This window comes from Mastigoproctus giganteus, chromosome 10 (assembly GCF_048544385.1).
Source record: "Mastigoproctus giganteus isolate SK-2022 chromosome 10, ASM4854438v1, whole genome shotgun sequence".
Classification (NCBI taxonomy): domain Eukaryota; kingdom Metazoa; phylum Arthropoda; class Arachnida; order Uropygi; family Thelyphonidae; genus Mastigoproctus; species Mastigoproctus giganteus.
In genome coordinates this window covers 15,291,863-15,316,769 of record NC_143584.1, presented here as the reverse complement: position 1 = coordinate 15,316,769, position 24,907 = coordinate 15,291,863, and the positions used below count along the sequence as shown (strand labels likewise).

The following is a 24,907-nucleotide window of genomic DNA, read 5'->3' as shown; positions in this document are numbered from 1 at the left end:
CAATCATACGTCTCGTGGTAGTGCATTAGTTCCTGTCCGTTCTCCGTTACCGGTGAATTTATTTGAGAATTAGTTCAGTCACACAGCTTCAAAGCTATTATCAGCAGACGTCACACAAGGTCCTCTTCGATTTACACATTTTCCAGAGATTTCTGTACATAGCTAACGCCTACACAGTCCCAATAAGGTCGCCTGGAATTTCCATCAAAGCTTGAGCTGCTTTGGCTGAAAAACAACACAAGAAAAACAACAATATCCGATAAGCAAAAGATGAACGATTGAGACTTGTACTATTTCCTCTTCATATTATACAGAAAAATACATTTGCTCTTTAACATTAATTTTTGCATGACGTAATAAGACGGTAAACATGTCAATCACCTACTGTTCTTTTGTTTGCTACAGGCAGTGAGAGGACCCTCGTAGGTAGCAGAGTTGGTAGAATCTACCTCCTCCTCAGGTGGAAAAGACCTGAGTTCGAGTCCTGTTGCTGACATGAGTAATTTTTATGGGCCTTTTTCAAAATGTGGCTGAGAAGCATGGTTTTTTCTCCCGGAAACTCGGATTTTTTGTCCATAAAACAGAAAATCGACCTGGATTTTCTGTTTTATGAACATACACGGTACAATTTGGCCTTAGTGGCTGATGCTCCTAAAACCCTACAAAAACAGTGAGAGGAACTTACTTTTGGACTGCATATTAATTTTTTCGATGTATTTATTTTTATGCATATTACTCTCTTGAGTACTTGCTAAATCATCCTGCCGGCATTTATTCAGTTATGCAAAAGGATGACTGTGGGGATAATATATTTAGATAAACGATTTAATAGAGCAATTGTACCATAACATCGTGGTGTAATCCAACAGTTTGAAAACAATTTCGCTATTTATAGGGAGTGTCGATGGAAGGATGGGTTATCAGTGACTGTGTCAATCAATTTATTTCATGTTCCCTGATAACAGGCAGAGGATGTGCTGCATGTTGTGAAATGGTACATAGCTTTTGTAGATATTCAATATATTGAATACCTTGTAGAATCTGATTATTGGTATTCGTGCTATGCTAAAACATTGACTGAAGTCTAATGGGGGAGGTACTGTAACGCGTTCATCGAATTTAAATAAGATGAGATGAATTGCACTATACATATGATTATTAAATATCATGACTTTTCTTTCTGAATTTTACTACTACATTGGTTTCAATAACTAAAACAATATAGTTACTTCAAAACTATTCCACATACAGTGAGTGGCCCACATTATTATGTATACCTACCCTTTTCATAAAATCGGGCAGTCTTTAATTAAGGACAGAATGGACAAGAGCAAAGATTTTAACGTGGCACAGTAGTTTGCATCTTAGGCACGAGTATCTTGGAAACTGAAACCTTACGAGGATTTTCACATGTGATTGCATCTGGGTATAACGAGATTGGTCAAAGCGGTGATGCTGTGGTCAGAATTAACTCATTGACAGAGAGGCAAATGGAGGATGACGAATCTCGTACATGATAACAAAAAGGCAACAGCCAGTCAGACAACAACAACCCAGTACACTTAATGATCACTGAATTATGACCAGTACACTTAGAGATTACTGAATTAGGACCACCTACCTAATACCATGTTGGGCCACCGTACACAACGGCCTCCGTAGTCGAGTGGTCATGAGCGGAGTGCGGTAGCACACGCTCTTTGAGTAGAACCTGGTTCCAGCCCGACTGCTAAATACGGTCGATCTTCCAATCCGCACTAGACCAGCGTGGCAGATCATGGTCCATTCCTCTGAACATGAATCATTGAGTAGGCTTCCATCCTGCAGTGGATTGATAATTGACTCCACTAGATATCTAAAGACGCCCGTGTGGATCTGCAGCCATGCTGCTTTCAAGACTTCCCACTGTCGAAATAGATGATGGTTGCGTGTCCATACGCCTCACTTCCCGTTCCAAAACATCCCACAAGTGTTCAATTGCATTGAGGTCAGGCGAATTTGGAGGCCAATCAAGATGGGTGACATCATCACTGTGTTTCTCTGTAAGATATAAAGTTTTATAAATATATCTGTTAGTAAGAATATAGTTTGGAAGTAAAGCACTTCCAAATAAAGAACACACCATATATTGAAAGTATACAGCCTTACGAAAATATTTCCATTAGTGGAAGGCTATGTGAGGAAAGAATGGTTAAATTTAAAAGACGCTCAGGAATTAATCAGCAGAATAGTTTATGGATAACTTACACCACTACTTCAGGACGCGACACTTAAGGTATTTTGGGGAAAGGCCTCTATATGTAGCAGTTTCAAAAGCATGGTCAGCAGGTGATCTGGCAGAACAGATGAAAGAGATCCGTTGTGTAGGAAATATAGAATGAGAATAATTTCAGTTACCAACGTATAGGAAGAGTGAGTTTAGAAAATTACACTGTGATTGGCTCAGGTTTAAATTAGATAGGCCGAAATATGTAAATGAAAACAAAAAAGTACATTTTAGAGTCACCCAGAATTTCTCCCACATACCCTTATATGTATTCTGTCTGTAAATTGCGTGTGTTCTCTGGTCGATTTTCCTGTTTTGCTGGACGAAAAAAACACCGGTTTCTGGGTAAAAAACCTTGCTATCTACGCCTGAGACCGACTAACTCAGTCACGGAGTGAAAAAAAAGCCATTAACGTTCCTCGCGTCATCGACGCGATTCGAACCCAGGCCTTTTACATCCGGTGTGGTGAGAATGGCGCGGTAGCACAGTGGCGATACCACTGTGCTACCGCGCAGACGATATGAAAATGAAGAGAAAATGTATTACGGTTTTCGCGAAAATAGGAGTTCTGGGTTAAATTCTGGGAGAGTCCTGCTATGTAGTGAAGAATTCCGCCATGCACTACGAAGGCCGTTTTAGTGGTGTGTGTAGGGGTGTGGGGGGGAGAAAAGTCTGAGCGTTAGAAGAAAGAAAGTATTATTATTATTATTATTATTATTATTATTATTATTAGCTATATGGTGCAAGGAAGCCTGAGGCTTATGCTGCACTAGCCAAAAAAAAAAAAAAAAAAAAAAAAATCCCGGGACAAAAGTAAAAGGAAAACACCAAGAAAGAGAAGAATGATGATATACAGCTCAGGATCCTGGGTGTTCCAAGCCCATACTCACCAGATGTGAGCCCCTGTTGAAAGAATTTGATTCCGAAGCTGTCACAGGACAGTCGGATAGTGCCTGGCATCTGCTACTACTGCGATAATTCCCTTCAATATTACCAGAGAACTGTTCCCGAAATAAGACAGTACTGGAAGAGCTATATGGCAGACTTCAACTAAGAAGAGAGGCTTCACCACACTCCGTGGAAAAATCCACAGAAAGAAACCTGGTCAAGAAGAGTTGGTCAAGTTCCCCAGAGGGCTAAGTCAACAGAGCAGATCGCTACCTGGCTCTAACAGCAAGATGGAACCCGTCATCAACTGTCTCTTGAGGTTGCTGCGGCCACAGTTGTAAACATTTTCAACTTGACTGTGTTAAGAAGGCTCAATTAAGGTGGACGCTACGCAAAGAATCCAGTGGTTTGTAACCCATTAATTCGGCGTATAGGGGAAGGAGGCCGCAATAAAGTACAAAAAAATAATAAATAAATAAATAAAAAGTAAATAATATCCCATTAATCCTCGGTTATAGAGGAAACCATGGAGCCCGCCATACAAACACAAATACCTTGAATCTCATTAATCCAAAACCACCGCAGAGCTCGGTGGCATGAACTTGGAACCCTGACAAATGGGGTGCAGTTCTGTTTTTTGGTGAGCCCCATTTTAGCCTAAAAACAGATTCTTGACGTTATTTTATCTGGTGATAAGGAATGAGGTACCATCCCTCCAACATCAGAGAAAGGAACGCTTAAGGTGGAGGTGGTGTTTTCATGCGGGGCGGAATAATGATCGACTGCCGCACCCCTCTTCATGTTTTTGATAGGAGCACGGCAGTCGATCGTCGCACTGCACGCCGACAGCCAACTCCTTGGTCATTTGGTAAGCTAAGGTCTGCACTGGTAAAGAATGGGATTTGTTGCACAGAATCTTATTGACACCCTTATAACGAGCATGGTTCACCACCGTCCGGCCTGTTTAGCCGTTGGAGGGCATCTTCTATTGACTTCTATAATGTGATCTTTTTGGTAATTCTTATACAAATCCTTATAAATGTCTCTTATACCTGTCTAAAGTTTCTAGCTATCTCCGCATTCCATCGTCACTCTCTGCTACACCACCTTACTAAATTTTGTCCCGCTTCATCGCAAGCTGCACTAGTTACACCATGTTTTCTAAGTGTTCTGTTAACTTTGTCCAGTGGTATAGTTTCAAATAAGACATAGATTAAATCAATTTGTTAATTAATGTGTTAATATCAGTCACATATTAAGGATACATTAAAGCGTGACTTCGCAATATCTCCATTCCTTCATATCTTGAAATCACACCCAAAAATCTCTCATTGAATCTCTCACTGAAAGGATAATCACTGATAGCATAAAGAGATTGTGACCGATTTAACATACAATAATAATAGAACGCTGATATATTTTCCAGGAAACTGTCCATAAGACACAATTTACAAACTACAGACTCGTTATGCTGAAACCTCGGCATTAATCCAAAAAGATCTCCAAGTAACATTTGTGTAGAATCACATTTTATCAGCCAATCCGTGTTCTTCCCCAGATGATGACGTCACAAATACAAAAATATAAAACATAAATTCAACAACTGTGTTGACATTTAATAGTTTTATTTGAAAGATTGTCAGTAAGATGGCGCAACGGATAACGTGTCTAAATATGGACCAGAAAATTCAAGTTTCGATCTCACGGTTGGTTCGTCACAGCATAATTCTTTTTTCTGTTAGAATTGGTCTACAATCCCAATCCAGTAATGACAAAGTAACAGATCGATGTGTTCAGTTCTAGTTTTAAAACTGATTCCCAAATCTTCCTCCTTCCACATTCGTATGTAAAACCCGTACCGATAACGTGTTTTTTTTTTTTTTTTTAAATATCAGTTTTGGTATTGCTAATGGATGTCAAACACCACACCAACTGAAATACATACACACGAGTTTCGAACAAACACAATTTCAAAAATCAATATTGCAGCATGTCTGCTGTATGGATTCAATTCGTTGCTCGAAATGATTTATATTAGAAACTGCCCATAAATTTTCCACTTAGCTCCAAAATGAAGTCGAGGGGATTTAAATTTGGTGATCTGATAACCAAATGCCCAATTGATGGTGACGTTACCGATAAATGTTAAGGCATAAATTCATATAACCACTGCTTTGGTATTAATGTATTTATAAACCAGAGGAAATAAAACTGCGCCAGGAAATAATAGCACGGAATGCTACAGCTACATTGCTAAGAGATTATTCTTAAGAGTTTATTTTTGGAACTAGTGTGTGCGGGCCAGTGGCGCAACGGATAACGCGTCTGACTACGGATCAGAAGATTCCAGGTTCGAATCCTGGCTGGCTCGTTGAGGTTGTTATTTTTGGGAGTGTTTGGAAACGCGCTCATAAATGCAACTGTTTGAATACCGATTTGTTTTGAACCGATGTTTAAAATTGACTTAGGGTTTGATTTATTTAATTTACGCTAGAAATTACTTCTCTTTACCCACAGATGAAAGTCGCTGTACCACTTTTGTCTGTGAGAACGGGATTTAAAAATTGGTAGTTGAGATTATTGAAAAACGTTGATATCAACCATGTTCATGTGATTTTGAAAATTATCTGAAGGCTAACCTTATTCAGCACCGCCAAGTTTGATAACAGAGGCCTATTTTTCGTCAACGTCTATCAATCGCAATCTAAAGTTCATCTAAATTCAGTAGTTTAAGCTATTGAGAAGTTTAGATGAACTACCATGAAATGCTCAAAGATTGTCTCTATTTTAAAAAGAGTGAAGATCTTTTGGCACTAGCATGTCGCACTCGATTAAAAATTCTACAATCTTAAAAATTCAGAATTCTCTGTAGAGAGAATTCTGACCTTTTAATAACTTAATAAGATCCATGTAAATACAGTATATGCAGTTCTTTATACAGTGGTTACAATTATCTCCTTACAACCGTGTGGAAAAGGTCCGAGTCGAAATTTCGTCAAGACGGCAGGTAATTTATGGTCTTCTTTTCACATCTTTCGGTTGCTCGGTTTGTGAACATAAATGCGAACACGCATAAAATTATAACAAGTATTCTCAAATACCATTGAAAAGAGTCGACTTTTCTAAAACATTTATTATCAAATTAAATCATCATTCACTATAATGATCCTTGGTGGGGGAGCGCCTATAACCCATGAAAAAATAACAAATATCAGTTCATGTTCTCTGATTTGATATAAATGTACTTCTGAAAGACAAATTAAGGCAGCTCTTGACACAGTTAAGGAAGTAATCTCCAGTGCCATAGGCAGAGTTTGATTAATGGTAAACTTGGTTGACCAATTCAAGTGCCTTTGACAGGTCGGTGTAAATGGTATCCACAGATCGGATCTATCCAAAGATATTGTAAACTCACTCCAGGGTAGAGCTACATTTGTTTATAGTTGACCATTTGTTGATGAATTAATGTTATTCCTTGGCCAAAAAAAAAAAAAAGGTTTGAAGTGGATAAGAAGCTTGGAGTCGGCAACTTTTTCAAATTAGATAGAGAGAGAGAGATAAATTAGGGAAGTATGTTAAGAACCGGAGCAACTAAGTACTATGAGGCGTCAGTATATTGTCTGTAACTGCTAGTATCGTTCGGCAGGATTGCTGTTTGCTGGAAGAAATCCCTAGTTTACGAGAGAAAATACATCTAATCCTCGCCTGAGACAGACCGACTCAGCAACGTTGTGCCAAAAAACAAACAAACAAACAAAAAAACTCATAAAAATTCCTCATGTCAATTCGATGGTATTCGAATTCAGCCCTTTTCTAGCAGGTGTGGGAAGACAGCAATTATAACCATTGTACTACAAACCACCAGAACGAACAATACAGGTTAAGATAACAACTGACACTATAAGGTATACATACAGTAGGATTTATTTTATTTATTTATTTTATTTTATTTTATTTTATTTTATTAATAAAAAGATACACATAAATTTAGATTATCCAATTCGATTATCAAGGAACTGGCACATATCGTCATCCATATGGGCACCCAACATAAAAAAATTTAACATTTTACTTTCGGCTCAATAAGAGGCTACAGATTTCATTTATTAATATCAGAAGAGAAAATCCAAATGTGAAACACTTTTAAGTGTGATGTAACGATTTTTGAAGTGCTGATCAACAGGTCACGAACTGCCGTTTTCTGGTGGTACAGAGTAATGTTTTTAAGGCATCTGAAAATGCTTCTTTTGATGTTTGGAATTCTGCCTACTTAAATTCTTGTGTGCAGCATGTATAAATGAATAAAAGAGACGAATAAATGAAAAGAAAAGTCAAGTTTATTATTCCATTCCCAACAAATTAAGTTTACAAGACTTTTCAGTCTTGTAAACTCCTTCATCTGATAACTAATAAACCAGAAGAGAGGGGAAAAAGCCTATATCGGCTAATAAGTAGAAAACGCATTTATGTTTTATTTGGTTATTGGAAATCGAAAAAAGGATTTGTAATCAAAATATATTCTTGAACGAGCCAGCCATGATTTGAACCTGTTATCTATTGCACCACAGGGCCGCTGTTCAAGGCCTTCAAAAATAATGTTTACAGTGAGGTGGAATTAAAGTATTTTAACCTTAATGCACATTTTAAAGAATATTAATTTGAGGTAAAATAACGGTATATATATATATATATATATTTTTTTTTTATGAAAACCTCAAACACGAAAGGTATCAAAACCTATAGTACTTAGTACCGTGCATGGGTTGAAGGAGAAGTATGGGGGGAGGGGGATGCTGGAAACTTTGCTCTAGAGACTAAACATGGGTTTCACCACTTCAAGCCTCCAATAAGCAAAGTGGTGGCATTTCACCGGTTGATGAGAGTCGTCTACCACCTAGAAAATATGCGTTGGTTAAGGTGGGGCTCAAAAAAGATTTGTATGCATCCAGAAGTAGTGTGATAGAAGGTTGAAACACCGTGTATTACACTTTTGCAACATAATCACCAGACAGAATTACACATTTCTGCCACCCTTTTGCACTTCTGCAGGCCAGTTTTGTAGAAGCACTCTGAATGTCCTTAAAACCACGACTCAGAAATCGCCTCGTCAGCAGCGACGTATTCTTCAGAAAGGACTTCAGGGGAGGAAAGAGGAAGAAATCCGAGGGTGCAAGGTCGAGAGAATAAGCAGGATGGGACAATATTTCAAATACACGTTCGTAGGCATGCCTCACTGCAATATGCGAGTAATGAGGATGGGCATTATCGTTGGCCAAGTGCACAGTTTTCCCATTATTTTTTTGTTTTCTTTCATAGCAGCAAGTAGCTTTATGAGGTTCAAATAATACTTCAACGTCAAAGTACAGCCCTGTTTTTTAAGAGCTTTGTTTTTGTTTGTGCAAAGGCAAACAAAAAGCTACCTGGCTTTTTGTTTGCCTTTCCGGCTCTTAACAGAAATGCTGAAAGAATTTTTTTGCTAATTTATGAATCATTATTCAAAATTATTACAATTAGCTATATTGTTCCGTGTATTACTGTCTGTAAATTGCGTGTATTCTGTGGTCGATTTTCTATTGGCTGGAGGAAAAATCCGAGTTTCCGGGAGAAAAAAACAATCAACTAACTCGGCCACGTTATGAAAAAGGCCCATAAAAATTTCTGTCGTCATCGACGGGACTCTAATCTAGGTTTTCCCACCCCAGTGTGGAGAGAACGGCGATTCTACTAACTGTGCTACCCACTAGGGGGCAAGAAACCCTATGAGCACTCTTCTGTACTGAGATGAAATGTATTTATTTAGCGGTTCAAAGATGAAGAAAACTCAGAGGTCCAGCACAAACCTCACCCTATACCAGCAGAGCCATCAAGATTATTGGTAAAGCATTAGCTATCGTCCTTATCGACACGAATTACAGACAGCAAAACTTCCAGAAACCACAGACATCGTGTGTGGGATTCCCAACGCACTTTGACAGAACATTTTTGAATGGCATTTAAGTTGGGGTTTTTTTTTTTTTTTTTTATAAAAATCCCGAACACGAGAGGTATTAGAACCTATAGTATTTAGTACCGTGAAAGGGCAGGAGGATGAGAAGACGAAAGAAGATATTTGTTGACATTAGACTTGAACTTCTGTACACTGTAATTTTCAGGAAATACGTATGAAGGAAGGTTGTTCCAGAAAACGGCAGTTGAATGAATAAACGAGGAAGATGAAAAGTTGGTTCTGTGAGTTTGAAGTTGGACAGTAAATGGACGTTGGCTGGTGGCGGCACGTGTTCAGACTGTTTTGAAAGAGAGAGCGGGAATTATACAAGGCAATTCAGAAGAACAGTGCCCATGGAAGTATCTGTAGAAAAGGCATGAAGCAGAAACAGAACGTCTATGAGACAGAGAGTGGAAAGACTCTGTTAGAGATGAGTCATTAATTAACCTAACTGCCCTCTTCTGACTGGAATATAGTAGCCTGAGAGAGGTTTTAGGGACACCACCCCAGTTGTGGGAACAATGTTCCCACATCTAGTAGAGCGCATTTGCGATTTGTTCAGAGTGAACAGCTGTTTGGAAGACAAGTAACGCCGAGAGCGAAAGAGAAACCAAGTTGTTTAGATGCAGAGGAAACAATACTTGTAATATTCTTGTGCCAAGAGAGATTAGAAGTCAGGGTAATCCCCAAAAGAGATATATCATCTTGGCTAGAAATCGGAGTGTCTTCAAAGGTAAGCATAGGAGCAGAAAAGTCCTTTTTGCGAGTATAAGACAGGAGTGAGTTTTAGAAGGATTGAAATCAACTAAGTTTTCTTTGCGCTGCTGGAGAATTATCCGGAGATTGGCATTTAAGGAATTGGTCGCGGATGTTCCAGAAGTTGAAGCTGATTCAGCAGGGCATGGATTCTCAAACTGGAAAGTGGAATGCAATGTACTATCATCAACATAACTATGGATAGGATTTCCAGTCAATGGAAGAAGGTCATTAATATACAAGAGGAATAGAGTGGGGGGAAAGAACTGAACCTTGGGCGACACCAAGATTAGTGGAGAATTTAGAAGACAGAGAGCCATCTACCATCACCCTCAGTGAGCGGTCAGAAAGAAAACTGGATAACCAATTACAAAAAACATTTGGCAAACCATAAGATGGAAGCTTGTTTAGACCTTTATGCCAAACACGATCGAAAGCCTTTGAGATGTCAAGAGCAACTGCTTGTGTTTCATCGAACCTTCCCTTTGAATTTATCCATAAATGGGTAACATTAGCCAGAATATCACCAGTGGATCGACACTGACGGAATCCATACTGGCGATCGTTGATCAGACGGAAGGTTTCTAGATAGTTGAAGAGTTGGCAGTTAACTGATTTCTCCATTACGTTAGAAAGAGTAGAAGTAATTGCAATGGGACGATAATTGGATGGGAAGAATGTGTCACCCTTTTTTAGGAACTGACTGGATATGAACAAATTTTCAAGCAGAAGGAAAACCACCTTTGGAATAAGAAAGTGAAAAAGGCGGCAAAGAACAGGAGTAAGTTCAGGAGCGCAGGTTTTGAGAACAAGTGTAGAAATATCATCAGGACCTGGAGCTTTCTTAGCATCAAGATTCGGCAAAATCCTTCTGACATCCTTTTGAAGGAAGACCACAGGAGACATTTGAAAGGAGCGTGATGGGAGGTGTTTTAGGAATGTGTTCTGGGAATGGTGGGAGGGTTCTATTAACTTTTACCCCTGAACGGAGGCAGTTTTCTGTTTAGAAAAAGTAACTTGCAAAATGCATCGTTAATGTAAAAAAATTTAGAAATACATCGTAAAATTGCACAATACATAACAGTAGAATCTCAGTTATCCGAAACTGGGACTGAGGGTGTTTTGGATAGTCGAATTTTAGAATGCGCAGCAAAATTTTCGTAGTGTTTGTCTTAGAATGTATAAATCGGTAAATAGACATCTGAGTTATTATATCTTATTTTTTTTCTCTCTCTATTTCCATACATATTACATAGATATACATACATATACATATTTAGATATTCCATACATATACATATTTAGAAGACAAATACCGTTTATTTGCAGCCCAGGCACTGGATATTATTTCTCCTGGTGCAGAAATTGCAGGAACAAGTGGACAATATGGAAAAGTTGCAGAAAAGAAATGTTCTTGATTAACAGTGTGCATAAAAGTTTTTGCTTTGTGAAGAGGTTGTGTTCTTTTTTGTATCAGTTTATTAAATATATAAATAATAATTATTATTATTTGTTTATTATATTATTATAGTAGACACTTAAATATTTCAATTATTAACAAAATTCAGAAGGAAACAAGTAAAGTACATTACAAAAATGTTGCAATGTACTTTACTTTATTATTTAGTTTTATTAAATCACAGAAGATCCATCTACTACCTTTTGCATTTAAATTTTTGTTAAAAATCTAGGAGAAAATAAGTAAAATATTACAAAACATTGAATGAATAGTACTTTGTGAAGTAAGTGCAGTGAAGTGGAATGACATGGAAGAAATTTACTCTTTTTTCTTCATTCAAAATGCTTTACATAAGTGGAATTATGATTTTTATTATATTAACATGATTGTTTTGTTTATTTCAATTAAATAAATGTGTAAAATCCTTTTAAATTAGTAGAAAAAGTAGAAAGAAAAGAAAACATTGGAAATTTTTTTCGGATAATTGGAATTCTACTATTACTTAAATTATTATTCGTGTCCATGCCTTCTATTACATTCGATTTAATTAAAAAAATAAAGAAAATGTCATTATATTAACCTAGCCATTGAACGAATAAAAACAAACTTTCAACGAGCCAGCCAGGATTCGAACCTGGAATCTTCTGATCCGTAGTCAGACGCGTTATCCGTTGCGCCACTGGCCCTACGTGTATGGTTTAAAAAAAAGAGCTTTACAATCTCGGTAGTAATGTAGCTGTATGTGCTGTTCAGTAAGTTTATAAATATACTAATATCAAAGCAGTCATTGATGCTTAGGGTAATTCCATAAGATACAAAGCTGGATTTCGATTATCCTAACTAGTCAATGAGTCGGTATATATCGTCACCTACATTTGCTCTGCGCATGTTCCATTTGTTTTACTTCAATTAAAATTCTTTAAAATCTGGATAAAAGTTAAAATACTTTAATTCCACCTTAGTATAGACACTATTTTGGAAAACATTCGATAGCGGTCAGTGGTACAATGGATAACGCGTCTGACTACAGATCAGAAGATTCCAGTTTCGAATCCTAGCTGGCTCATTGAAGAATATTGTTATCAGTACCTCTTTCCAACAATAAAAGAAGTAATATTTATAACTGGGTGTTTTTTTTCTGGTTTTTAATTACCAAACAGAGAAGTTTACAAGACATAATACAAGAAGTATTCTTGACATATGGTCAATCTGTATCATCTTTTTACGTGGTTGAGGATTGGTAGAATCGCCGTCTTACCCACATCAGTGGGAAAGACTTCAGTTCGAGTCCTGTCGATGACGTGAGGAATATTTACCGGCCTTTTCACAATGTGGCTGAGTTAGTCAATCTCAGATGAGAGTAGCATGATTTTTATTCCATTTATTCCAGTAAATTCGAGTTTTTCGTCCATCAAATAGAAAATCGACCTCAGAACACACGCAATTTAGAGACACTAACTATACACGGAGCAATATGGCCTTAGTCGCTGATGCTTCTAAAAAACCCTATAACAACGTTGTTGAGTTAGTCAGGCGAGAATTGCCTGGATTATTCCGGGAAACGCGGGATTTTTCTTCCAGCAAACAGGCGAATCGACACCGAATTTATATGGCGCAATATGGTTTAAGCTATTGATGTGATATTTATTTAAACCAGATGGGTAAATCCAAATGTGAAATAATCTTAAGATCAGTGATGTAACGATTTTTGAAATGCTAATTAAGTCATGAACTGACGTTTTTTGATGGTACAGGGTAATGTTTTCATGGATTATTTTAACATTAATGCATATAACTTATTTATATTTAGAATTCTGCCTGCGTGAAACTCTTTCGTGTACAGCCGAATTGTGTGGTGATGAAAAGAGACCAAATAAATGGAAAAAAAGTCAATTTTATAATTCGATTCTGAACAAATTGATTAATCATTTTATTTCCTAAATCTTGTCATATAGTTTTAGGTGCATCAATAACTTAAACTATATTGTGGCGTATATATTATGTCTGTAAATTCAGTGTCGATTCGCCTGTTTGCTAGAAAAAAATCCTGTTTCCAGGAAAAAAATCCAGGCAATCCTCGTTTGACTAACTCAGCCAAGTTGTTGTTCTAGTAGTAGTAGAGTTTTTCAGGAGCATCAGCGACTAAGACCAAATTGCTCCGTGTATAGTGTCTATAAATTGCGTGCGTTCTGAGGTCGATTTTCTGTTTGCCAGACGAAAAACCCGAATTTCGTGGAGAAAAACCATGCTACCCTCACCTGAGACTGACTAACTCAGCCACGTTGTGAAAAAGGCCTGCAAAAATTGCTCACTTCATCGACGGGACTCGAACTCAAGTCCTTTCCACCCGATGTGGGGAAGACGGCGATTCTACCAATCCTCAACCACGTAAAAAGATCATAAAGATTAACCAAATGTCAAGATATAATTAGATACAAGGATACTTTTTGTATTATGTCTTGTAAACTTCTCTGTCTGGTAATTAAAAACCAGAAAAAAAGTAGTTACAAATATTATTTTTTATTTTGTTATTGGAAATCGAAAGAAGTACTGAAAAGAAAAAAAGTACATCCTTCAACGAGCCAACCAGGATTCGAACCTGGAATCTTCTGATCCGTAGTCAGACGCGTTATCCATTGCGCCACTGGCCCACTGTGGGATATTTTCCAGAATAGTTTTTACACTGAGGTGGAATTATAAAGTACTGAAAAGAAAAAAATACATCCTTCAACGAGCCAACCAGGATTCGAACCTGGAATCTTCTGATCCGTAGTCAGACGCGTTATCCATTGCGCCACTGGCCCACTGTGGGATGTTTTCCAGAATAGTTTTTACACTGAGGTGGAATTATAAAGTACTGAAAAGAAAAAAATACATCCTTCAACGAGCCAACCAGGATTCGAACCTGGAATCTTCTGATCCGTAGTCAGACGCGTTATCCATTGCGCCACTGGCCCACTGTGGGATGTTTTCCAGAATAGTTTTTACACTGAGGTGGAATTATAAAGTACTGAAAAGAAAAAAATACATCCTTCAACGAGCCAACCAGGATTCGAACCTGGAATCTTCTGATCCGTAGTCAGACGCGTTATCCATTGCGCCACTGGCCGACTGTGGGATGTTTTCCAGAATAGTTTTTACACTGAGGTGGAATTATAAAGTATTTTAACACGATATATGTAGTTTAGGACTAAAGCCTCAGGTTACATAAAAATTTTATGTAACCTGAGGCCGACACTGGCCGACTGTGGGATGTTTTCCAGAATAGTTTTTACACTGAGGTGGAATTATAAAGTACTGAAAAGAAAAAAATACATCCTTCAACGAGCCAACCAGGATTCGAACCTGGAATCTTCTGATCCGTAGTCAGACGCGTTATCCATTGCGCCACTGGCCCACTGTGGGATGCTTTCCAGAATAGTTTTTACACTGAGGTGGAATTATAAAGTATTTTAACACGATATATGTAGTTTAGGACTAAAGCCTCAGGTTACATAAAAATTTTAAATAATGTACAAGTTAGTGCAATTGCATCATTTTATCTCTCATATTGCGGATTTATACTTCGCAACTGGGTTGTTATCATTGCAACACCAGGGTACCTGCCCACCCACTGATGAGGAGCCAATAAGCTCCGAAACGGTGCCTTATGGGTGATGGTATCCGCTGAGAATAAGTAACAATAGTCTTCTCCTATGGTGAAGCGTTATTTATTCGAGGTAATGCCATATCATGGCAACTTGGTGTGAAGATATTCATGAGATATACTTAACGATGCCAATTTATAACTACTTAAGTAGTTGGCTATGTACAGAAATGATGCCATTGCACATTTTAACATTAATACAAATTTTAAAAATTAAAATATTTCAATTGAAGTAAAACAAATATAACATGCGCAGAGCAAATGGAGATGACGATATATACCGGCTCGTTGACTAATTAGGATAATCGAAATCCAACTGATGTGTTCTCTTACTGAGTTGCCCTAAGCATCAACCACTGCTTTGATATTAGTATATTCATAAACTTACTGAACAGCAACGCAAAAGCTACATTATCACAAGATCATAAAGGAATTTTTTGTAGCTTATGCAGAGGGGCCAGTGGCGCAATGGATAATGCGTCTGACTACGGATCAGAAGATTCCAGGTTCGAATCCTGGCTGGCTCGTGAGAGTTTTGGAGTTCTTTTAATGTGTTAAATGGTTAGGTTAATATAATGACATTTAATCATGTTTTCTTTATTTTTCAGTTAATTGAGTATGATGGAAGGCATGGACACAATTTAAGTAACAGTAGAATTTCAATTATCCGAAAAAAATTTCGATGCTTTCTTTGGAACTTCTAGTGTTTCTACTAATTTCACCCAAAGAAGTTGACACATTTATTATTTAACTGAAATAAACAAAACAATCATATTAAGATAATAAAAATCATGATTCTACTTATATAAAAGATTATGAATGAAGAAAAAAAGAATAAAGTTCTTCCATGTCATTCCACTTCATTGCACATACTTCACAAAATAATATTCATTCAACGTTTCGTAATATTTGACTTATTTTCTCCTGGATTTTTAACAAAAAATTAAATGCAACAGTTATTTCATGGACCTTCTGTGATTTAATAAAATGAAACACGTACTCCAGATGGTAGTTTGAAGTCAACATTTTTGTAATGTACTTTACTTGTTTCTTTCTGGTATTCAGAAAGTAATGACAGCAATAACAACATAAATATTTATGTAATAGTTAATTTATAAACATTTTATTTATTTTATTATTCTTTTTTTAGTAAAGTTAATATGTATAAACATCACATCTATGTGTTTGGTGTTATATAGAGGTGCAATGGAGAATCTATCCAGCCTGCTCGGCTTTTTTAAGAGACACATCAAATTTCTCATTATTTGTTGATACACGTTGTTCTTAATATTTTTATTGTATAGATCATCGATTTAACTTTCCATAAATAGGGGTCTTTTACAGTTCCATAAAATCTGTAATGACTACTTTGGACATTTTTAAACAGCAATTCACCAAAATAGAGAGACAAAACATGAACTTCACATGGTTGTTCCCGTAATGATCCCGGTTGCCACTTTTTGACAGATGAGAAAAATAGTTTCACCATAGAATGCAGTACTAATCTGTACTGTATTTAATGGTGTACTATTTTTCATTTTCAATTTCTGAATCGTCTAATCTTCTTCAGAAATTTAAAATGGCGGGAAAAAAATTGTTTGATGCTTATACATATTAACTTTACTAAAAAAATAAATAAATAAATAAAATATTTATAAATTAACTATTACATAAATATTTATGTTGTTATTGCAGTTATTACTTTCTGAATACCAGAAGGAAACAAGTAAAGTACATTACAAAAATGTTGACTTCATATTACCATCTGGAGTACGCGTTTCGTTTTATTAAATTACATTTTGTTTGTCGCAAAGCAAAGGTACATCAACAACAACTTTTTTTTCGTCAGATAACACTTCTATTGCATCAGACAGTAATTGCAAGGTATTGCATCAGCCGTTTCTATAAATATGGCGTTGGAAGGGTATACATGTTCATTAGTATCCTGTTTAAGCATGGTTTCATACGTTCAGTTGGCACCAAGAAAAAAAAGGGTAGCTGCAAAGTCTGCAAAGTAATTTTGTATGTTACTGGCGGTATCCAGGGTTCCCCCTATGTCCGCCGTGTGTTAAGCGTTTGTTTTTGCCAGCAGTACGTTGAAATTCCTCTAATATATTTAAAAAAAAAAAAAAATTTAACTTTTAACTTTAAAATTTTTTGGGAAAAAAAAAAAATTTGAACTTTAAGTTAGTCCATTCGAGTTAACTTTATATGTATTTTAAAGTGTGTGTAGTGTGTTGTTTTATGTTGTTTGTGGCTGGCATCTGGCATTTAGCAGCAGGGAGTCGAGGGCAAAGGAGCCCCAACTCCCAGCTCCCATCCCTAGCCACGTGGAGGCAGCCAGTTTCTACTATTCACTAATTGGTGAGAGGGTAAGCCTAAAAAAAAAAGGGGGGGGGAAAGCTCCGACAACAACCAAGATATCGGGGCTTTTTGGCTAGGTACCAGCCTGTCCATGAAACCATTTCCAGGCCGGCATCCAGTCAGGACTTTATGTGTCCTGGCACACACTTTTTTTGTTGCTACCTTTTCCTACTCCCAGAAAGGGGGCTTTCTACGCGTGCTATCGCTGATAAAATAGGCAGCCGCCAGTCAACAGTATCCCGGGTGCTGAAATTAAAGCGTGAAACCGGTGATGTGAAGAGAAGACCTGGATCAGGCCGTAAGAGAGTGACTACGCCTTCCCAAGATCGATATTTGATGGCCTTCGTAATCGCCATGTTTGTGCTCTTGATCTAAAACTGGACTTTGAGATGGCCTGTGGTGTTGAAACAAGTGCACGAACTATCCAAAAAGGGGTTTCGGAATGCAGTCTGCATGCCTATCGGCCCAAGAAGAAGCCTTTGTTGACCCAACAAATGAGGAAGAAGCGACTTGCTTGGGCTAAAACGCAAATTTCATGGACAAAAGAGCAATGGGACCCAATCATCTTTTCTGACGAATCGAAATTCAACCTGCATGGCTCGGATGGGAAGCGAAAATCAGAAGACGAAAATCGGAGCATACCATCCTTACTGTATAACACCGATTGTAAAGTTCCCTGCTAGCCAGTCAGATGGTCTGGGGATGCATAACAAGCAAAGGGGTGGAGCAAATTAAGTTTATTAACGGAACGGTTAATGCAGAAACCTAGACTGCTATCTTGGAGGAGTGCCTGAAACCCATTATTAGGGATCACCACACAAGCGTCCAAAACTGCATTTTTCAACAGGACTCAATACCTTGCCACACAAAAAAATTGGTTTTATGCTATTTAGATTTAATGATGAGTTTGTCTTCTTGTCTCACAAGGCTTAAAATATATACCAATTTTTTCCCTCGTTTTTCTCCCTTAAGATGCAGTCATGCCTCAAAAATGCTGGCATTACAGTATTTGACTGGCCCGGAAACAGTGCAGATTTGTACCCTATTGAAAATTGCTGGTGCATAACGTCGTCTAAAATTGCTCAGAAGAAGCCAACAAGTAAGATTCAGCTGCAGGAGAGCATTGTAAGGGTGTGGTACTACGAAATTGGTCAACCGTATATCCAGAAGTTGATTAACTTTATGCCAGATCGTTGCAAGGCTGTAATTGCAACTCGAGAGGGAACAACAAAATATTGAGGACTTATTTTGCTGATTTACAGTACATAATACTATTACGTTAACTTGTCATTTCAGTTTGTACACGTAATTTCAACAAAATGTATGTTTGGTTGTCATGATTGCCATTTGCATGATTTCCTCTCATATTTCCATTAATTACGCATTTTACCCTTTGGGAAGATATTTACGGCAATTAGGTATATCAGGTGGAGTCTTTTTATTGGATTTCATTCACAGAGATATATATCCCATCTACCAAATGCATTTCGAACATTTCTGCAGCCCACAATGCAGCGCAAACACATTATTTGCAAAATTCATAAGTGATGCAGTTTTTTTGTCCACCACTGTAAATGAAGGGGGCCATGTGCTCTTCAGAATGCTACTAGATGGGCCACATCACAAGAAAAATTGAATGAGAACCAATTTCAGTGTCTGGTTAAAACACGGTATTGCAATAGGAAAAAAAAAAAAAAAAAAGAAAAAACGACTGAAATCATACGAGCAATAGAATGCTAGCAATTATTTTTAAGGCGTATAAGCATGTACTGCATAATGAGTAAATAATAAAATGCAAATACTATAAATTTTATCTAAGTTCTCCCTGCTTCCCTTTTCTGTTTTAGATAGAGTCCATTTAGAATCGATTATCCAAAAAAATTGACTATCCGAAATACCCTTGGTCCCAGATATTTTGGATATATGTATTAACGCTGCACAATTTTTAGCGAGAGGCTAAAGTAGCATGAGGAATTTTTTTTTTTTTTCAAGTGCAAGTTTCTTTTTCAGAACTCAAACTTACCTTTGTCCAGGGATAGAAGTTAATGGAACCCAACTTAAACAAGTACCATTCCTAAATGGTACTTGTTTAAGTTGGGCGCTGGGATTCCCCCAAACGATATCCAAGGTCTCTGGAAGTTTGCTGACTGTAATTCGTGTCAATAAGGACGATAGCTAATGTACTCACATCAGTAATTAATGTTGATGGCCGTCCTAGCATAGGGTGAGTTCTGTGCTGGATCTCTGAGTTTTATTCAGCTTTGAACCGCTAAATAAATACGTTTGATCTCAGTACAGAAGAGTCCTCATAGGGTTTCTTGCACCCTAGTGGGTAGCACAGTTGTTAGAATCGTCGTCCTCCCACACCAGGGTGGAAAGACCGGGGTTCGATGACGAGCGGAATTTTTATGGTTTTTTTTTTCATAACGTGGCTGAGTTAGTCGGTCTCAGGCGATGGTAGCATGATTTTGTCTCCAGCAAACAGATAATCGACCACAGAACACACGCAATTACGCAATTTACAGACAGTATATATGGAGCAATATGGCTTTAGTCGCTAATGCTCCTAAAACCCAATAATAGGGTTTTTGCAAAAGTTATAATTATAACTTTTTCAAGAAGGCCAATTATAATAATCTTCAATGATTCATGAATTTGCATAAATATTCTTTCAGCATTTCTATTATTGCCAGAATGGCAACCAAAAAGCCAGGTAATTTTTTATCAATGGTCTTAAAAAACAGTGCCCAAAGACGTAAACAGCTCTCTTAAGCCACCATCATCATTCCTATCTTGCAACTCTTCTAAAATGAAATTTTGAAGCAAAGAAAAGGGCTACATAAAATGTGTTGGCCAATTTAATATTCCCTATCAATAATATTTTTACAGGTATTTGGTAAAATAAAAAAACTGCAGCCATTATCAACCCACAGTAGGATGGAAGCTTCCTCAATTTATGCTAAGGGAAATGGACCATAATCTGCCACGCTGGTCCAGCGCGGGTTGGCAGATCGACCGTATTTAGTAGTCAGGGGCTTGAACCCCGGTCTACTCAAACAGCGTGTGCTACTGCACTCTCGCCCCTGACCACTCGGCTACGGAGGCCGTTTTTGTAGTGCTTCCTCCCAAACTGCTGTACTTTTTAAAGCATCCATTCCATAAATTTGAATTTACTGAAGGATTCAGCCCATTTTTCTAAGTATTCACAAATCGTTTTGTGGATACCAAATATTTCATCTTTAAAATGATATCATTACTTCATCCTTAATTTCTGATCATTTAAAATTATGCAAGCACTTAAGGGAACAAACTTTTCTTCAATGAGAAGGTTAAGCATTTTGGTCGTCCAATACACATAACAGATGACTTGAAATTTTCGAAGCATTCAAATTTTTAGTGATTGCTTATTTAATGTGCCAAGCTGCGTAAATATGGCAGGGGGGTTTTTTGTACATGATGAGAGCAACTAATCTGTATGGCCCATACACTTTTCTTATATACCTGTTTGAATAGCTTATTCAAAATTTATTTGGGAAAGTCCAACAGACTATGAAAACCTGTGTAAGTGAACAGGTCTGTAAAAAGCGTATAAATTAAACTATAAGGCTAATGCCTTTTGTTGTTAAGGCTAATAATGCTATATGTAAATATCAAGGTATTTAACAGAAAATATGACAAAGTCAATTTGAGCTGGAACCATTATGGAACGAATATTTACTTCGGGGTAGATTAGCGTCGCTTATGTATTTCACATCCATAAGATGAATAAACGCAATGACTCCTTCAACTAATACCTTTATCAATTAACAAAATTGTTGAACGATATCACCACCAATCTTTCTAAGCCGTTTTTTGATATCCTGTCGGCCATAGAATATTAACTAATTCTGCTACTAGTGTTAAATCGGAAGCAAGTTTGCTTATTCCTTCTGGCATTTAGCAATTAGGTAGACGTAGGGAAATCCGGTGTTGACTAATTCAATGTCATGCCTTCAATTCATGGCAGCAATGTTTCCTATTAGGATGTTCTTTAATTTTTGTTTCTGCATGTATTTCGTTTTTCTGTAAATTCATTTTTAATAAAAACGATATTGTTTATTAAATAACGATATTATTTAATAAGCAATAAGTTTTAATTCTTTTTTTTTTAATTTCGTTCTGCATAACCACAAAGACCTTTTTGAAAACCTCTGGAGATACGGATTAGCCCTTGCAGTTAACGCTGTGGCTAGGATCTTTCACACAGAGTGAAAAAAAAAAATTGATTAATTTCCTGTCTTTTTCTCCATCGAAGGACCTTTGAATACCCGCAAATAGTCCTAAATTCAATATATTGAATTTGGGACCATTTACAAACTTATGTTACAATTTATTTGTTATCGTTAAACGCCAGATTCGGAGAACTTGTCCCATTTTCAGAATTTAGTAATAGCTCTTTGGAAACCTGTACAGTCTGTTTGGCGAATTATTATCCTACAGACTTTTATCATATACGTACATCATTCTGTCCAAGTCAATGCATCATTTATTTACAGGACATTCAAATGAAAACAGGAAATGTATATATTTTATTGGTTTATAAAACACTACACAAAATCACCACAGATGTCTAGACCTCTGTTCCAACGTCTAGACAAGCAAAACTTTTACGTCAAATACAAGCAATTTACACATACAATAAGATGTGACGCCTGGAGGCCTTAATTTCCTCGGCACAAAATGTAAAGCAATCAACCAACTCAATGAAGTTGTCCAAAAAATATTCCAGTGCCTCCAATTCTTCTATTGTCCTTTAAGACATTTGGGTACCCACGATGCACGTGCTTTCCGAGAATGCGTGTGGTCTTGCATTTATGGAAGATATGGAATTAACATTGATAGATCGTAGTCACTGTGCTAACTGCGAGGGACCGCTTGCTTTCACAAATTCAACTTGGTGGAACTTCTGCAGTTAGAGACTTCATTAGAATACATAAGAGACTTTCGGTCTTCTTGGTTTGGAATGCATAATGGGATTCTACCAAGAAAGAGTCCATCTCTATAAACTGCAGCGTCTGAAATCTAGGTGTGTGCGAGGATATCTGATTGGAGGCTTTAAATTGGTTGAGTACAATAAATTCTGCTGGCATCCTTACTTTACTCTTTCCTTACTCTTTCCCGGATGACACACACAAGTGAAAGGAAATATAAATTGGAAAAGGATGGTTACAGGTCACAGGTGCAAAAATTTATCCAGAGTGTAACTGATTGTTATAACAACAATCACAGGGTGTTATGGAAGTAGGTAGTTTGAATAAATTTAAGGAAGAATTGGACAAATTATTGGATGAGATGGGTAGTTTTTTTTTTTTTTTTTGTTGTTGATGCTGTCTAAGCTTTCTTTTTGTATAATGTTCTAACAGCTTGCTGCCGTGCATCAGTTTTTACAATACTAATAATAATCTTTCCCAATAATAACAATATCTGTTGACTGGCAGATATTATTAATGACTATAATGTAAATAAACACTGACCAACCGCTAATATCCGGACACTTGCATATCTAAAATAGCCTTAATTTACAGAAAAAGTGACAAAGTGTGCTAAAACCTTTGGCTTCTGAAGAATCTAAGTGAAACAAGAAGTCGAGAGAACATCTTCACCGGAAGTTTTTTGTAAACGTCTCCCGATATTTTCCGCCATTCGGCCTTCAAAGTGGCAACCAATTCAGCTCTGTTTTCTTTTTTTTTTTTTTTTGGGCCGGGGCAGTCTCTCCTCACCCATATCCTGCACCCGGCGATCCAATTCATCCTAGAGATTCTCAACACGATTGAGGTCAGGGCTCTAGGCTCACTAGTCCAACTTTTCGATGCTCATGTCCCTAAAACTCTCCGCCACAACGCGAGAAATATGACATATGGAGTGTTGTTCTGCTGATGCAAGTATGGGCATTCCCCGACGTGCTGCCACAACGTAGGTAAAGCAGTATTGTCCAGGACGTATAGATAGGCCTCAGCATTCGTAGTTTTATCTAAAACAACCAATGCACCCAGGCCAAACAATGATAAACAGCCCAGGACCATCACGCTGCCTCTGCCAAACATCATTTTTGAGAAGATACAATTCCGCAGGTGGCTTTCTCCGGGGATCTGCCACCCTCAGGCATGATCGTCACACTAGTAGTCCATGTACAGTGACTCGTCACTCCAGCTTTCCATTAGTCTACGGTCCAAGAACAGCGAATCTTACACCAAATTAGAAGGCATCTTGCATTAATCGGCGATTAGTGACTTTTTGGAAGGTTGCACAACCGTGATAACCCATATCACGCAGCGTTCACAATCTTGCGACATCTTGCGTTCACAATCGCACTACTGTCTCCTCGAAGGCCTACCAACATATTTATAGTTATGTCTGACACGTGGTGCTTGGGTAAAATGTCATCAACTTTCAACCAAAGCGTGTTGGATGTTAATGATAGGGCAGTATAGTAAAAATCCCAAACTCCTGTTAAACACTGACTCTACTATCAAACGATACTACACAGACTGGCCAAAAAAAAAACACGAGCCTTTATATTAAGACAGTCACAGACAGAAGGAATGCAAATAGATGCAAAGAAACCTATGACGTGTGTGAGGGGGGGGTGACATGTTGCCTCATTGAGTATAAAGACTGCAGTAGTTTGAAGCCTAAGCGGTGAAAACGCGTGATCTGTCAGACTTTTAAAAAGGTCTTATCGTGATTGGACAGTGGAAAAATGGAAGAAAGTCATGTGTCCAGTCATGTGGAATCACGATACACTTTGTTTTGCACTGATGGTAGGCAGAAAGTGTGGTCAGAACCTCAAGAAGAGATGGACCCTGCTTGCCTTGTTAAGACAACCCAAGCATCTGAAGGTGGTATCACGGTATGGAGAAGGTTTTGCTGCCACGGACTCGATCTGTTGATACCGGTGAAGGGTCCACTGTCACCCAGGGAGTACAGTACCTGAATTTTGTATCAGATCTACTGCACCCTGCAATGTTACGCTTTTATTCCGAAGGTGATGGCAACTTTATGGATGACAATGCAATAGCACATCGTGCCAAAATCGTGAAATAACGGTTCGGAGACCATGATAGATTTGATACTCATATTCACCTGATCTCAATCCTATTGAGAATGTGTGGGATATGTGGGATATTCGGCAACGAAGTCCTCTTCCTTCAATTTTGTCGTAGCTACGTGATATTTTGCTGGAAGAATGGTTACAATTAGACCAAAAGAACTAGAACAGCTTACAGAATTCATGCGGCACCGCACAGTTGCTGGTATTCGAAACAAAGGCAGCCCGATTCGATACTTAATAAAGGTTCGATTTTTTTTGCCCCCTGCGTGTAGTTTCACCTCGTATTGTCCTCTGTAACAATATAGTGGTTCTGGTTTTCAGCACGCCCCACATGCAAATTGGTCAATGAATACCTTCAGACACAATACACCCATTCGGTTACGGGCTACTCTGGAGAATCGCTAAATTTATAACATTCTTAATAATTATTAATTAAAGAAAATATTTAATA

The 24,907-nt window shown here is 37.6% G+C and overlaps 8 non-coding genes across 8 annotated transcripts; 2 read left to right on the top strand and 6 right to left on the bottom strand.

Moving 5' to 3' along the window:
• The first annotated feature begins 5,453 nt into the window (after nucleotides 1–5,453).
• Nucleotides 5,454–5,526, top strand: TRNAR-ACG (transfer RNA arginine (anticodon ACG)). The gene has a single exon. It is a non-coding gene; the product is annotated as a tRNA-Arg (tRNA).
• A 6,443-nt stretch (nucleotides 5,527–11,969) lies between these two features.
• On the bottom strand, nucleotides 11,970–12,042 carry TRNAR-ACG (transfer RNA arginine (anticodon ACG)). The gene has a single exon. It is a non-coding gene; the product is annotated as a tRNA-Arg (tRNA).
• A 1,892-nt stretch (nucleotides 12,043–13,934) lies between these two features.
• On the bottom strand, nucleotides 13,935–14,007 carry TRNAR-ACG (transfer RNA arginine (anticodon ACG)). The gene has a single exon. It is a non-coding gene; the product is annotated as a tRNA-Arg (tRNA).
• An 80-nt stretch (nucleotides 14,008–14,087) lies between these two features.
• Nucleotides 14,088–14,160, bottom strand: TRNAR-ACG (transfer RNA arginine (anticodon ACG)). Its single transcript has one exon. It is a non-coding gene; the product is annotated as a tRNA-Arg (tRNA).
• Nucleotides 14,161–14,240: 80 nt separating this feature from the next.
• TRNAR-ACG (transfer RNA arginine (anticodon ACG)) lies at nucleotides 14,241–14,313 on the bottom strand. Its single transcript has one exon. It is a non-coding gene; the product is annotated as a tRNA-Arg (tRNA).
• An 80-nt stretch (nucleotides 14,314–14,393) lies between these two features.
• TRNAR-ACG (transfer RNA arginine (anticodon ACG)) lies at nucleotides 14,394–14,466 on the bottom strand. The gene has a single exon. It is a non-coding gene; the product is annotated as a tRNA-Arg (tRNA).
• A 214-nt stretch (nucleotides 14,467–14,680) lies between these two features.
• On the bottom strand, nucleotides 14,681–14,753 carry TRNAR-ACG (transfer RNA arginine (anticodon ACG)). The gene has a single exon. It is a non-coding gene; the product is annotated as a tRNA-Arg (tRNA).
• A 703-nt stretch (nucleotides 14,754–15,456) lies between these two features.
• On the top strand, nucleotides 15,457–15,529 carry TRNAR-ACG (transfer RNA arginine (anticodon ACG)). Its single transcript has one exon. It is a non-coding gene; the product is annotated as a tRNA-Arg (tRNA).
• Nucleotides 15,530–24,907: the final 9,378 nt, after the last annotated feature.